Consider the following 16131-nt stretch of genomic DNA (forward strand, 5'->3'; position numbering starts at 1 on the left):
TTGTGTAATATTTCTCGAAACAATCGCCTGTATGCAGGTCTATTTATTTTCACATGTATCACAATAGTATCGTGTTTTGTTTTCTTCTACCTTTCATTTTTCTATTTAAGCATACGAAGCAATCTCTACATTTTTCATATTTCATCATGGCGAATGATATGTAAAGGGAAAAACCACCTTTTGTTGTGTCAGTTTCTAGATCTAACTTTCTAAATTCTATATCCTAATTATATTTTGACAGTAATTAATTTTTAATTATTACATTGTAACTAAATTATAAGAATTTTATTTAAAAATTTATATAAACTTTGCAAACTTTACAATAATTACAATAAAATGCACTGATGTGTAATTTATAAAAATATGAAAAAAGTCTGAATGCTAGCGACGTTTCGTTTCGAACATTCGACATGAGACTAACGCGGCCATAAAAAAATATGCTGTAAAGATACAGATTTCCTGAATAGGAAATATAATACGCAGATAAGACTCGTAAACTGAGAAGTTTTAGTTCCTTCGAAAAAAGTCATGCTAAGCCATAGCACAGAACAAATTGCTACATGCCTGCGTAGATTTTATGAAACTTTGAGTGACTATAGGCCTGTTCCGAAATTGATTTCGGAAACTTGTTTTTTTATGTAAGATTGGTAAGTTTTAAACTAACTCAGATATGTTCCGTAATTGATCAGACGATTAATTATTGAGATTATAAGCAATAAAAAATCTACCTAATATTGTACCTATCTAATAAAATTTCTCTACTTAATATTGCAAAATTAATAATTAAAACCAGATTTGTAAACAGAAATAGTATTGGCTGTGCCATCCAAATGTGATCAGCTGATCAATTACGGAATGTATTTAAGTTATTTCAAGGCTTACCAACTAAAACCAAAGTTTCCGAAACCGATTTCCGTTTCCGATTAACCGAAGCCTTATGTGTCACCACATGTTCAAAACGATTAAAAGAAGTTTACGCAACCATCCGCAGACACGCGTCCACAAAGGATTAATGTTCGATTCAGGTGATCGAATATATTTTTAAGACAACAGAAAGATCTCCTAACGAAATTTCTTTGATGTTGCAATCGAATTTTCAATCGATTCCCGAGGAACGGAAGGTTTCGGTTATCGTGGCTGAAATTCAATTGTATCAACCAAATAGTTTCCTAAGTGTCGCGCGATAGCCGGGAATGTCGTAATCACGTCGTATCAATTTCGATTCATACCGCCTTACGAAGCGATAAACGACGCCGTTATTTCCGTCGAACAATCGGAAACCTTGGCCTTCGCCGGGCGGTCGGCGAAACGTATCTCATGAGAAGCAGCGTGCAATTACGTGAGGCGTCATTGATTACAGACTCCGGCGGCGTTTAGTCAATAAAATAGCGCTGCATAACGTCGCCGTCGATCTTTTTCAACACGCACTCACGCGATACCGCGTTCCTTTCGCGCTCGGTGTGTACGCCACCTGCTGCGTTCCGAAATAATGCTGACAGTACTGCTGCTGAAAGCAGCATATTAGTCCTCCCAAAACCGCCAGTAACGGTCAGCAGAAAACGGAACATATTTGCAGTGATCGCGCAGTGATCAGCAGAATGGTATTTGAAGGGATTGAAAGTACATTTGTAAATTTGGAATAATAGCCAATTCAACAGCAATTTTACTTGGTGCACCATCAAAGAGTATCGCAAGTTTTCCTGAAGATAATTTTCAAAGTTCATCATTAGACAACGCGAACAATATTTCACAAGTCTTATTTTCGCTTCCATCAATTATTTTGTTTTTTACTGATGGCATTTTTTACGCTTCTTATGTACAGGGTGTTTGGTACATGTAATTATAGTCAATGGAGGCGTAGAACTGATCAAAACAAACGTAATATCATATGTCCATATCATTTTGCGATATTCGCCATTATTATCGAGTTATTAATTATAGAAATCTGACGAGTGAGCGCACGGCGAAATGAATGATTGGAGGAACATTACAACCACTCGGATTACAGCGCGGCCCAGCTGATCCAGCAACTGTTAAGGTCCTTGCACAATGCCAGACAATAGGAATAGGAACAATAGAAACAAGGAGTAAGACCAAAGAATTCCAACATAGCAGAAACCGTGTATCAATGCAGAATGAACCATGGCACAAGCAACAGACACAGAACTTCCGTCACGTTCGGAAATTCTATTCCTATTGCCTGTTGCCAACTAATCGCAGCGTTCGGATTGTTAAGGTTAAATTTATAAATTGCAATGTTAACAATGCTAGATCAACTATTTGCATTGCACAGAGAAATGATATTATGTTTTCGTCATTCATAACTAATGACGAAGGATGTCAATAAAAATATCATCATCATCATCATTATTATCCTTACATATATATATATTTATGTATTATTAATTTACTTTGTTCACACATACACACACACGACAAAAGTTTTAAAACATATTAATATTTAATCCACGGCATGAGTCCAAAATATAGAAGAACTTGGAACTATGTTACTTTTGGGTTATGTTTGATTAGATCGACTAAGTATACTAGGAAGCATCCGACACATCCGAGCGGAACTCGAAGGTTCCGATTGGATGGTTGTTATCGCCACAGCATTATCATGCATCAGTGACGATAATTTCTTATTCCCTATTTCCGTTGCCGGTTCTTACTGCCTGTTGCCTGACATTGTGCAAGGACCTTTACCGGCGCGCGACGAGATGAGTGACTCAGGAGCGGCGAAATAAGACTAGCGCATAGCCGAATAGCGATGCATTGCCCTTCCCTCCTCTTGCTGCGCGCCGACAACGGTTGCCGGATCACCGGGCCGCGCTCTTGCCCAAGTGGTTGCAAGCTCATCATTCTCCAATCATCCATCTCGTCGCGCGCTCAGATTCCTAATAATAACTCGATAATTATTGCGAACCATTGACCAGATATTGCCTTCATTCGCTACGGCTACATGAATTACCAAACATCCTGTACAAGTCTGACATAAGTTGACAGCCAAGTGCCACATGCATCACTGAACTTGCACCAGCTCGGGATAATGTGTGGAATTAGCCAAAAGTCGGCAATTTCCGACAAGCTATTTTCGCGAAGAAAGCAATAGTAGCTTTACTACCTCGCGACGTATTGAAAATGATACCGGAGCGCGAATTAAAAGGAAAATGATAGGAAATTAGTGCCGCAAGCGGATTTTGCACAGCTACGGCCTCTCTTTCTTCTTCTCTAGCTTCCAAGTCGACTTCGGGCGAACAAGTCGAGTCGAACTCCCTCTCAGATAACGCCGCGTCGCCTCGCGGACGTAACGCAGGTAGCCCAATTGTTATTTCCAGAAGCCGTTATCGCAATCACGCGCACGATCCGTTATCAGACGCTCGATAAGAAATCATCACGAATGACTTGTATCGTGGCTGCGAAGCGATACAAGCTTTTCTATTATGTCACGCGTCACGCTTCCAGAGAACGTCGCAAGCGGCGCTTTATCCCTGGTCTACATTCAGTGATTTAAGTCTTAGTCTTTGTTTTAAGCTTTAACGTTGCTTCAAGTCTTAATAAATATTTTTAAGACAAGTCCGTCTACAATGTGTTTTAAGCCATAACAAATAGGGGTTATATTTCGTAGTGACAATTGTCGGTGTCGATGCTACACAAGATAACAAAAGTTTTGTCATTCTTTGCATATAAACACGGATTTGCTTGTACAATAAAAATTAAAACTTCATCGTCAATTTCAATATTTTGTTCTTCGTCAAGGTCTGACATCGTGGTCACACGTTCAGATATTTGCTATCAATACTAAACTAATAAATTAATAATAAACTGAAAATTTATTGTATACGTCTACAAACATATATATAAGAAACTATAAGTTACCTGTTTCGCGAAGTAATTTTAAAATGTCCACTTACTTCTTTCATTGGCTGACAGAAATTATATTGCTCTTAGCCTCAAGCTCTACGTCTTAAAAGATAGGAGTTGGCCAACTCGCTTAAAGCTTAGGGTTTGAGGCTTAGAGCAGCGCGAGAAACACTTTAAAACGAAAGTATGTCACGGTTTAGAGCTTAAAACATAGGGCTTAAGGGGTTAAACACTGAATGTAGACTAGGGGTTACGGCACCGTCTTTTACGAGCCGTTTCTTGTCTTTGCGTTGCGCCCGCCAATAAAGTCATTGATCTCGGCCGTCGGCCTCTAAGCAGATCAGACGGCGGGGCACGTGTCGTTCCTTGTCAGATTAGATTCCGCGATTGCCGCTGATCCGAGGAGACCACATCGGCGCGACCGTCGGTCCAATTTCGAGCGCATACAGCTACGCGCATCGAGTGCTTCGTGTGTATGTGTGTATGTGTGCGTGAAATCGGTTTCGACAGCTTGGGTTTCAGTTGTAAGGTTGGCGGACCTTAAACTAACTCAGGTATGTTCCGTAATTGATCATCTCCGTAATCGTTCATCAAGAAGATAAGTAAAAAGAATATATTCATTTCTCCATCTGATATTGCAAAATTAGTAGTTAAGAGCAAGTTTTTAGATAGAAGTAGAAGTACGGTAAGTTCGGGATAGATAGTTAATTGCTATAATTCTGTTAATATATGCTAGGCTAGGTCAGCGCTGATCGGTCACTTGTGAGTTGGATATACCACGAATAGATATGTCTCTTCCTGATGCACAAAAACACTGTTATTGTGAGTTAATAAATATTTTATGTTCCTATTCTCCTAACCTCCAAAATGTTTCACACGTCAGAAAAATACCTTGCGAATGTAATTTATTTTGAGTTACAACATTAGACCTGGGCTTAAATGACTAAAAAAACGCCATATTTGTATACTTAACCTCGAAATTCGTCACCAAAACTACGTTTCATACGCATACGTTTCACACGCATCTTTACATAAACTCTCCAAACGGGATAGATACAGTGGCGTGCAAAACTTTTGAGCCACACAATTATTATTATATATTCATTTCATAATAAGCGCTAAAAACTTTACACATATATATAAACAAAATATATTTATTTGTCCTACAATTATATAAACTTTACAAACTCTTAATAATTCTAAATATTTTATTTTTACACAATGTCTTATTACAAACAGTGCAAAAGTATTGCGCCAAAAAGTTTTCTTATGCATAAGAAAAATATATTATTGAAAAATAATAACAGAAAATGTTGTCAACATTTTTTTAAACTTAATACTTTGTTGCCATGCCTTTAGAAGCAATCACTGCAGCCGAACAGCGAGGCATTGATGCTATTAAATTAGAAATGCGATCTTGAGGTAAATTTTGCCATTGAATTTGCAAATCTTGCCACAATTCAGCTTTATTGGAGTGTTTCTTATTTCCTGTATGTAGTTTGAGTTCTTGCCACAAATGCTCAATAGGATTCAAGTCCGGCGATTGCGAGGGCCAGTCAAGAACTCGCATTTTTTTCGCATTTTTTTCATGAAAAATTCTTTTATTAGTTTTGATGAATGTTTGGGATCGTTATCTTGGTGGAAAATCCAACCACGTGGCATGTTTCGAGTTGTATATGGCAGCATATGCTGTGTCAATATATCTCGATACATTATAGCGTCCATAGTACCCGTGATCTCAAGCAATGGACCAACTCCATTATAAAATGATTAGAAAATGATCCCCAAACCATCACGTTACCTTCACCATGTTTTACGGTAGGAATTTGGTATCTTGAGTTATATGTGCCTGTTAGACATCGTATATACTTTCTACCGTCGCTTCCGAATAACTGAAACTTTGACTCGTCAGAGAAAAGTACTTTTCGCCAATCAACTTCAGTCCAATGTTCAAATTTCCATGGAAAATCTAATCGAGCTTTCTTACTTTTTGCACTAATTAATGGTTTTTTTACACCAGCACGTCCTAAAAGGTCTACTTCCTTTAGACGTCGAAATATTGTATTTCGACTAATATCAGCAAGATTTTCTTCTCGTAGTTCTCGAGAAATATCCATGGCAGTTTTTCTAACATCTGCTATCGACTTTCTTTTAATTATTTTATCGACGCGCTTTGTAGTTTTGCTTTGTAGTCTACCGTTTTGTGGTTTATCAGTTAGAGAGTTCGTCAACTTATATTGAGCAATAATCCTATTTACAGTACTTTTATCAATTAATAAATAATTAGCAATTTCGTGAGAAACCTTTCCTTATTGAGAAAGATTAATCACGGCTTTGCATAACTGAAGGCTTATATGTTTCGGCATTGCGGTAGACAATAGATTGAACCTTAGTTAAAGCAAATATTTACGAAGGAGTTTCATAAGAAACGTAAACAAACCGGGCTCATAAAGTTACAACAAGAATACGGCTCAATACTTTTGAACACATGTAAATATCATATGACTAAATAATTAGAAACTATGTAATTTCAAAATTTTGTAACTGTACTATTATTTGTAAGAATGTTATGTCAACTATTTTATATAATTAATTTTTAGAGCAAATCAATATTTTGTCATGTATCTTAAAAAGACACTATGGCTCGAAACTTTTGCACGCCACTGTAGTTCATTTTTATCAGGATTAGATGGACAGCCTATTCAGCGAGAAATAGCAAACAATGGACATCGGATCAACGTTTTCTAGATGCTTTAGACGTATAAAATACGTCGACCCGATATCTATTCGACTATCATTTTTCCCTGAGTACCTAACGTTAAAAACTTCAGTACATTTTAAACAGCTCCTTGTTTCGTTTAAAGATACCGAATAGATTTCTTTCTCTTTTCTCTTTTCAATAAATAATATTTTCCCATAGGGCTTTTTTCTGTGTTGCCACTTTTCAACCTTCTCTCCAATGTTGGTAACCTTGGTTTCTATAAGAAACTTGTGGAAATGTTTTATTTTATTAATGATTAATAAAAAGATTAATAAAAAGGTTAATAATCAATAAGAGGATGTAAAATACTAAAAAAATAAATAAAGATAAACAAATTTCTACATTATTACAGGCAAGCCCGACTATCCCTTCACATACCACTTAATCCTAACACATCTGACCGTCCATCCCTCACAGAATATTTTTAATATTTCGTTATTATTGGCATCCCATGAATATTCCCACAAAATTCTTCCATACCTTAAACATTATCCTCCACTGAGTGTGTTAATATGCTGTTGATTATTTATTATAATAACACAGATGTGTTATTTCCATTTAAAAAAACCATGCCCATCTATCCCGGACTTACCCTACACGCGTGGATACGTAAACTCGGAAAATCCTCGAAGCAGGCAACGCCTTGCCGAACTGTGCATCGTGCCTCTCCGACGATCACGGCTCGACGAGGAAGGCTCGAACGCGCACCTCGTTGACTTTCAATGTCATATTCCCGACGTCGCGCGGACGTCGAATGAAATACGCGCGCGAACCTGCCGCGGCTTCGACCGAGCGCACACGTGGCGCTTAGATATCGCTGCGGGCGGAAGCAAATCACACACACACACACACACAACCCACCCACCCACACACGTACGCGCGCGTATTAGGCTCACGCCTGGGCGGACGCCGACGCGGGGAAACGCGATACTCGCGAGCGAGCGAACGAGCGAGCAAGCGAGCGAAAATGCGGAAACCTGGCGGTCCGCCAATTTCTACGACATCCAAACGACCGGCCGTGTTTGCGAGGACTTTGCTCCTCCGGAGTTCCCTGACTTTGTCCGTTCCGCGCGCGCACCGGCGAAACTGCACACCATCGAGTCCTTGGGGAACGGGAAATCACGTTAATCGCCTTGCGCCAGGTAAACAGCGAGTTGTGAGGAGGAGGGGGGGGGAGAAGGTGAAAGCAATTAGAGGACTGTGGCAATTGCGAACGAAGATGATAGGGGAGATTGCGATAACTTTGGCCCCCCGAAATGGAAGTCGCTTTCGAATGCATTTTTAACAAGGAGCATGGAAAAACTAGTCAGAAAAATTTATTATCAATATCAATATTTATACGAGAAAAATAATAAAAAATAATTCTATAATCAATGTTTGTCACTGTTAATGAGGATAATAACTGTAAAGGCACACATATATTTTTATGTATATTGTGTAAAAAAATTATGTTCTGCTTGCAAAAGTAAAATAAAATAATCTATAACTGCCAAGAATGTGTTTTATCGATTTCTGAAAAGCGGATTTTTAATATCTCCGTTTGTGATTTTTAGCACACGTTATCTTGAGGACCTTGTTAATCTTTTCAGTACCAGTTATTTTTATGTGATATATTGTAGACTCATCTATTTAGTAGGGCGAAGATTTAAAAGGTATATTCCTAATACTTGTTTATGAGCTGAAATTTTTTTTCCTCCGTTTTCCGTTTGTAGTTGTTATTTTGATGGCTGTTGGTCGGAGAATTTTTTTACTATTTTTTCCATATTTCTCGTTAAAAACTTCTCCGAAAATCACTTATATTTCGAGAGACCAAAGTTATCATAATCGTGCCGGATGACATTTCGAGGTCCGCGTCTAATCATTTTCAAGCCAATCGTATGCGACGAGTGAGTTATTTGAACCGTGACGTTCGGAAAGTATTCTCTTTTGTGCTTTCTCTCTCCCTCTCTCTTTCCTCTTAGGTTACACACGACAATACAGATACACAAGTTTCAAAAGCTGGTAGAGACACGCGTATTCCCGCGATGCTCAATTGGTAAAATAGATACGCATGCCACGCGTGAAAATATTCTGCAGTGACAACTAGAAGTTTTCTGTTGCAATAACGGAAAATTCTGTTACACATATCGAAGAACCGCCCACTGTTTTGGCTCGAAGGAAATTTTCCGTCTTGAAAATATAGTTGCCGCAGCACTATATTTTATTACTGTTCGGCTACTCCCGCAGAAGGTGTGCTACAGGCCTGTTCCGAAATCGGAAATTTTGGTTTTGATTTTATTTACAAGGGGAGGATCAAAAGTGGAAATGCGGTTCGCTGCAATAGATGGTTCTTCATGTCAATATTAAAAATCCGAACCATTGGCATCAAACCCCACTTATTTCTTTTACAAATTAACCCTTTAACTACTGAGATATTAAATGACCAGTATGACCCTCTTTGCTGAGTTATTTTTACAATTATAAAATATTTTATAATGATAAGAGATGGCACTATATGCCCGCTCAATTCAAATGCTTTTTACAAACTAAATTAAATGGGTATTACACATTGAAAGTCTAAATCGAGTAAACTCGATCGTAGCAAGGCCGCCATTTTTTTCCACACTTGAGTTATCTCGACCGTAGCAGTTAAAGGGTTAAAATAAAAAAATATGAAAATGTTGGAAATGGATCAATAATTTTAGCTGCTATTTTATTAAAAATAGGAAGATATGGATTATTGCGCATTATTATAATCTTTTATGGGGAGATAATTTATTTTAATAATTTAATTATTAGAGTTGGGTTAATTGGAAGATTTATTGTTGGACTTATTTGTTTGATTCAGATTGATACAAAAAGATTAGTTGCACATTCATTCGTAACTGATCAGCTGATCAATTACGGAAATGAGTTGGTTTAAGCCAACTTTACAACTAACAAGAGGTGCTTTTGGAATGCGATTTGCTGCAATAGATAGTCCTTCATGTCCATATGTTAAGAATCCCAAACATTAACCTCTTATTTATTTTACAAACTAAAAATAAACTTGAAAATGTTGATGTCATCGACCAATAAATTTCAAGGAAAGGAGGAAAAAGTTAAGCGGAAAATGTTCCAAGAGGTAGTATCGAATCCATATCGCCTCATTACTACCGCATCTACTGCCCAATGTGCTGTTGAAGTTCTTGTGATAGCGTACTTAATCGAAACTCTACTTATGTGCCCTGAGGAGCACCGGCGGAGAGGTCAGTTTTTATAAAAATTACTGGTCGTGGAACATTTTGCTGCTCAACTTTTTTCTCCCTTCCTTGAAATCTATCGCGCTGCCAAGCGCGTTAAGGTTAATCTATCCGATGACATCAACATTTTCAAGTTTTTTTAATCTATAAAAAAAATAAAAGATTAATGTTTGAGATTCTTAACATGAATATGAACTTAACATATGAACATGAAGAACTATCTATTATTGCAGCAAATACCGCGTTCCAAAAGCGCGTTTCCACTGGTCCTCCGCTTGTTAGTTGCAAGGTTGAGTTAAACTAACTCAGATACGTTCCACAACTGATTTAACAGCTAACAAGATAACAATGATCAAGCTGATCAGTTATTAAGAAAACAAGTAAACAAATTTATTCACTTCTCTATTTGGTATTACAAAATAAATAGCTAAAGTCAAGTTTGTGAACAGAAACAGTGCATGGCTGTAGACGTCCAAATGCGATCAGCTAGTTCAAGGCTTACCAACCTTGTAACTAACATCAAAGTTTCCGAAACTGTTTTCGGAGCACGCTTCGTATTGCATATGTAAAGAGAAACGAAATCCCGCGACCGAAAAGATTCGTTCGTAGAAGTTGAATGACATTGCCCGTAATGCGATCTTCAATCCGGTCGCACGAGTGTTTTCCTTCTGCACATACGTACACAAGGACGCTCCATTTATCCTTGTGAAGGACGAAACTTATATCCACGACAACATTATTAATGTTCGGTTCAAGAGACGGAATTTGTTTCTGGAACAACAGAAATCTAACGGAATTTCTGCTGTGTTACAACCGGATTTTCAATCAAGAAGCGGAAGGTTTCGGTGTCGTAACTGGAATTCAGTTCCGCCATTCAGTTGAATCGTCAACCGAACAGTTTTCTGCGTGTAGCGTGACGACGTAGCCAGCGGTTATGCGGTAATTAGCGGCGAGAAGAAGAATCGGCGAATATATCCGAGTGGAGTCGAATGATCCTTACACAACTTCTGCATTCACCAAATGCAGCGGCTTTCTCTATCTCCCTCTCTCTCCCCCCCCCTCTTTTTCTCTAACCGAATCTAGGGATCAGATAGCCACAGTTAACGCCAATCGATAGGGGAGTTACCCGAATGCGGGCCTGACTTTTATCGCTTTCCACGCGGAGGTCCGCCCGCCCTGATAACAGCCGCGTGATTAACGCGTCGTTAAAAAAAAAAAGGAAAAAGACCAAAAGAAACAAGAGAAAAGAAAAACGGCGGCAATCGGCGGCGGCGAGTCGACGGGGCATTCGACGTGCATTGTCGAGTTATCGTAATGAACGAGCGAAGCGATAAATCTCGCGGCGCGGCCGATCCCGGCGGCAGAACGGAGGGGAGGGGGGAGGAGGCAGGATACCAATGGGAGGGGGCGCAACAGATGAGTGCGGCGGTCTTCGATTACGATATTGGATCCAACGATCCGACGGCCGCGCAACTATTGACCTTCCCCGCATTCCTCGTTTTCCGCATTCCGCCGGGCGCGTCTTCAGGGTCAGGAACTTTCTCGCGACCGACTCGCTCCGCCTGTTAAAAACTCGCGACGCCTTTGGGGAAGAGCGCGCGGCTCTCTTCCTCGGGGGACCGGGTCCGACTCCGGCTCGCAGTTTCACGTCTGCAACTGGATTGCAGACGCGACTCGCCGGCGCGGCGGCTGGCCGAAGACGCGCCCCGGCTGACTCGGCGACTCGCGCCAACCGAGAGAAAGGTCGGACCGGTTAAGCGACCTCTAATCGCCTACTTAGACGGCGATCGCGCGCGCCGAGTCCTTGAGAGCGTCGCACTCCGGGAGAATTGAGCATGGACGTCGGCAATAGGAGCTAATTATCCCGCCGACTAATTATCGCCCGTGGAGAACAGTGTCGTGAGAACAACGGCCGACGCGACCGCCTCCGGCGGAGCGCGCCGGTCTCGCCACGAGAATCGACGCGGAGCGCGCTCGCCTGCTGTTGATGGGCTCGTTCTTTCTCGGAGTTGACTGATGCACGCTTTTGGAAGCCGCGGAGCAACGGAGTCGAGGCTCGCTGAAAGAGAGAGAAAGAGAGAGAGAGAGGGGGGAGAGGGAAAGAGAGGGGGGGAGAGAGAGAGAGAGAGAGAGAGAGAGAGAGAGAGAGAGAGAAAGAGAGGACTGCTGCAAAGCGGTGCAGCGCGAAGAGTTCTTCGAAGAAGGACAAACCTCAGGTATCATCTCGCTTGTTCCGAGCTGTTCTATCATCCGCCTTAACCTCGCCCAAGGACGACACACCAGCTCGGAAATCAAAGGATCTGATATCGCATGCGTGCGTGTACTCGCGCAAGCATGGGAATTCAAATCCGACGGGACGTCAGTCGTCGTCGCGCGATTCCCGGCGGATTCCGCCGCTTCTCTCGCGGCTGCCAGCGTTCCTCGAGGGGTACGATCCTTGTCTGTCAAAGACACGCGAAGAACGACCCGTTCGACGGTGGTGCCGGGATGCCGGAATTCCGCCGAATCGTCGCGCCTGTCCCCGGCGACGACGCGCTCAGATTTTCGCTCCAGCCGTCTTAACCTGCCTTACTCACCGACGGTGATTCCTCGCCACGACGGCGGCAACGGCAGCAGCGGCAGCAGCGGTGGCAGCGGCGGCGGCGGCGGGTCCGATGGCTGTGGTGGTATCCCTCCGAAGATCCGGGGAACTAACCAAGAAATCCACGTATCCACGTGTTGCGGGACGTAACCAGACACGACACTGTGTTAACACTCACGGAGCACGCGACGTCGCGCGACCCGCTGACACGTACAGCGCGCGATTTCACAGCAATGGAATCTCGTCACGTCGCTCACGCGTTTCCTCAGCGTACGGTACCGTGAGCGCTCATATTGCTACTCTGCCGAGTGAATTACCAACTTCCCTCTCTGGCTCGCAGCGCTGGGCGTGGTTTAGCGCCGAGGACAGCCGAGCGCACGCGGCCGCTCACGAAGCGCGCGTTGCGCGCTTATTGGCGAGATCGCGCGGAGCCCGCGACAACCCAACGGCATACGCCAATGCGCGTCGTCGTCGAGGCATTAAATCGTTCGCTCTGAGCGCGAGGGAATGTAAGCACCGATTCGACTCGGAGATGCCTGACTTCAGACGCGAGTTACATACGTACGTTAGAATGATGATATTGCCAACTGGCAAGCAAAATAGGGAAAGACGGAGAAAATGATTTCCAATTATTTGGGAAAGAGGAGTTGATATGTGAAGTATAACGAATGAGATATAATTGCGCTAAACATTATGTGTTACAGTAATTTCTAATTATTACATCAATTTTCCAGGTGTATTTTCACGATAACAATTTTGAAGGAAATAGAAATTGTCTTGTTCATATGAAACATTAAATTATTTAGCAAACTTCACTATTCATTTTTTTTTATAAAAAGAAGGTACTAATTTAGCCAAAGCTGCTATTAACAGTAGCAGAAGTGTTACAGTGAAAATGTATGTAAACAATATAAAATGTTCAAAATACGAAACTGATTAACAACATAGAGTTTTAAGATTTCTGGTTCTTCATCGAGGAAGTCGTCAGTAATGACATGTCTAAAACGAGAAAAAGCATATTCAAAATTCTTGCGTAATATTTCTAATAAAAAAACAGTTATATAAAAAATATTTCAGATCACTTGAGCGTATTTGCGTGAAATGCTCCGAAAAAGCTATTCTTTCTTTTTAATAGTCAATATAAGTTGCATAATCTTTTTATCATTCTTTTATTTAATTTTTAAGTAAGTTATGACTATTTATTGGCTTTTCCAAAGCAAAAAAATACTTTCCGAAGTATTTTATAAATATACTCAAGCGATTTAATGTGTTCTTTCATTCAAATATTTTTTTATTTGATAATGATATAAAAGAATTTTTAGCATGTTATTTCTCGTCCCTGACGTCACGATCCGCATGATCACGGCGTGTTTCCAAAAGTTTTAATTATCTTTCTTCATTTATAAAATATATAAATACAAATTTGTAAGTTTTGAAAGTACCGCATATTTGTGGAACTAAAATGGCGTCTGATACTTGCAACACTTTAGGCCCGTTCGTTTTGTTTGCACTGCTGAACTGGTGCAACAAGTTAGAGTGAGAAAACCTATGTTTGTCTCACTTTAACTTATTGCACTACTTCAGCAGACAAAACGAACAGGCCTATTGGTTGCGTTCCGATATTCGCTGCCAGTATTGAAAATACATAGTTTGTATGACCTATCCTATAGATTTTCAGTGCTGGCAGTGAATATCGGAACGCAGCCGTCCTATCTTACGCCGAAATTGTCACGCATGCGCGTCCACGGCCTATCTACTTTTCCATCACGTGCCGACGTTTTCTCAGCTTGTCGCAATATGCATATGGAGACATATTATTTCTGCTCGTCTCGGATTTATCCGGAACATGGCATTCCATCCATGAGGAATGAATGCAAGATGAGTAATATTATTAATTTAATGCGAACAATGAATTTGAGAAACTTGGAGAAAATTATTGCGTGCATAATAAGTCATCAGCATTGATATTAAGTTATGTAACTTGTGAACATTAGCTGCGTTCAGCAGAACAAAGGGTCCGTTCCGTTTCACGCATCGAGCGCATTAACTGCATCGAGAACCGCTCCGTTTCAGCTAATGCGTGCATTGGTGGCGTATAGAATTCCCTAGAATCCCCCCACCTCTATCGCATTAAGCACGCATCAGTTACTACAGCTCGGACTAGAAGCAGTTGATGTGGGCATGCGCAGATTAGTATTTATAATCTTTTATATAACCCTATCTAAATACTGACAACGTGACGTGACGACTGATATATTTAACATACTGATATTTTTTTATTTTAAACATACAGATAATCACAGATACGTACAATGGACAGAGTCGACAAAGTTGAATTCCCCGTATTAGTGGATAACGAAATGATCACTATGTTTCTCGAAAAAGAGATCGCGTTAAGAGCATCGAAAGGTAAAATTGAAATTTTTAAGTTTTAGAAACAATTTAATTTTTAAATTAATGCATGTGTGTGAATATTTTTCTACAGATCAAGATTTCTTGATAAAATATAGACTCACTACTACTACTGCTACTACTGCTGCTAATTCTGTTGTTATCATTCACTAATGAAAATAAGGCTATTGTTGTCAATGTTTCGATGTCCATTGTGACCATGGTAGCATCCATTTTTCCTTTCACATCAAACGCATCAAAAGTCGTTCCGTTTCCAAAAGTGCATAGGCGCATTAACGAAAACGGAACGATATCAATGCGCGCAACGCATTGGTTACGATCGATACGCTCGATGCGTGAAACGGAACGCAGCCAAAGTGATCAGTGAGCGCTTAGTGATTCTCGCTCCTGATTGGTAAATACTTCTGGGTCTATGAAGAATCTAAAAGAATGCTCCAATCACAGACAATAATCACCAAGCGCTCACTGATCATTTTGTTCTACTGAACGCAGCCATTGGCAGTTTACGACAGAGTGAGAACGTTGCACGGCATCAAACCCTTCTTACTCTATCCTATAGACATAGACTGTCAAAAGCAGTATGGCGCGGTACGAATCATGTAAGTTATGTGAACATTGAGTGCAAAGATATATATCTACATTGAGCAGTTTTCGCTATTGTATTATTCTGATATTTATTTTTCTAATATATATTTCATGTACTTAATGTTTACACGATTCAATGCAAATGTATATATTCGCATTCAACATTCACATTATTCACGTTCGTTCGTAAACGTTTGATAGCTGTAAAACAGAATGAGAAAGTACTAATCACAATAAGTTTGACAGTAAACAACTTTAGGAAAACAGTATATGTAACATATTAAAATATTTATCAGAAAAATATATGATATCGATATAAGTAAGTCTACATATTAAGTAATTATTAATTATTTATGCTTATAATATATATTTGACTTGCTAATGATATATATATATATTTGCATTCAACGTTCACATGATTTATGTAGTCGTACGCCGTATTACTTTTGACAGTCTATGGGCAAGAGCACAGGCTTTTGCATAACACATAATACATAACACATAAGAGAATAAACCAATTAGTTTCCTTCATTTTCCTCCTCAGGACAGAAATGAAGAACTCTGATTGGTTGATTCTCTTATGCGTTGTGTATTATGCGTTATGCAGAAGTCTGTGCTCTGGCCCTATAGGATAAAGTAAAGCCAGCGGCACACGGTGCTTGTTTTCGTGCTGGATTGCTTGCTAGATAAAAATACTGCGTTCTGAT

General features: G+C 40.2%; 1 protein-coding gene across 4 annotated transcripts in view; it reads right to left on the reverse strand.

Annotated features, from left to right (window-relative positions):
• Positions 1 to 12743, reverse strand: part of Synd (protein kinase C and casein kinase substrate in neurons protein Synd) — a 162023-nt gene extending 149280 nt beyond the window's left edge. For 3 of the 4 annotated variants that reach the window (XM_025303706.1, XM_025303707.1, XM_011150590.3), the window contains exon 1: positions 12423 to 12743. The gene's annotated coding sequence lies outside the window, so the exon portion shown is untranslated. Of the gene's footprint in view, positions 1 to 12413 lie in introns of all 4 variants that reach the window. The other variant, XM_025303705.1, reaches the window with a different exon arrangement.
• Positions 12744 to 16131: the final 3388 nt, after the last annotated feature.

The sequence above is a fragment of the Harpegnathos saltator genome, unplaced genomic scaffold (assembly GCF_003227715.2).
Source record: "Harpegnathos saltator strain DR-91 unplaced genomic scaffold, Hsal_v8.6 scaffold562, whole genome shotgun sequence".
NCBI lineage: Eukaryota > Metazoa > Arthropoda > Insecta > Hymenoptera > Formicidae > Harpegnathos > Harpegnathos saltator.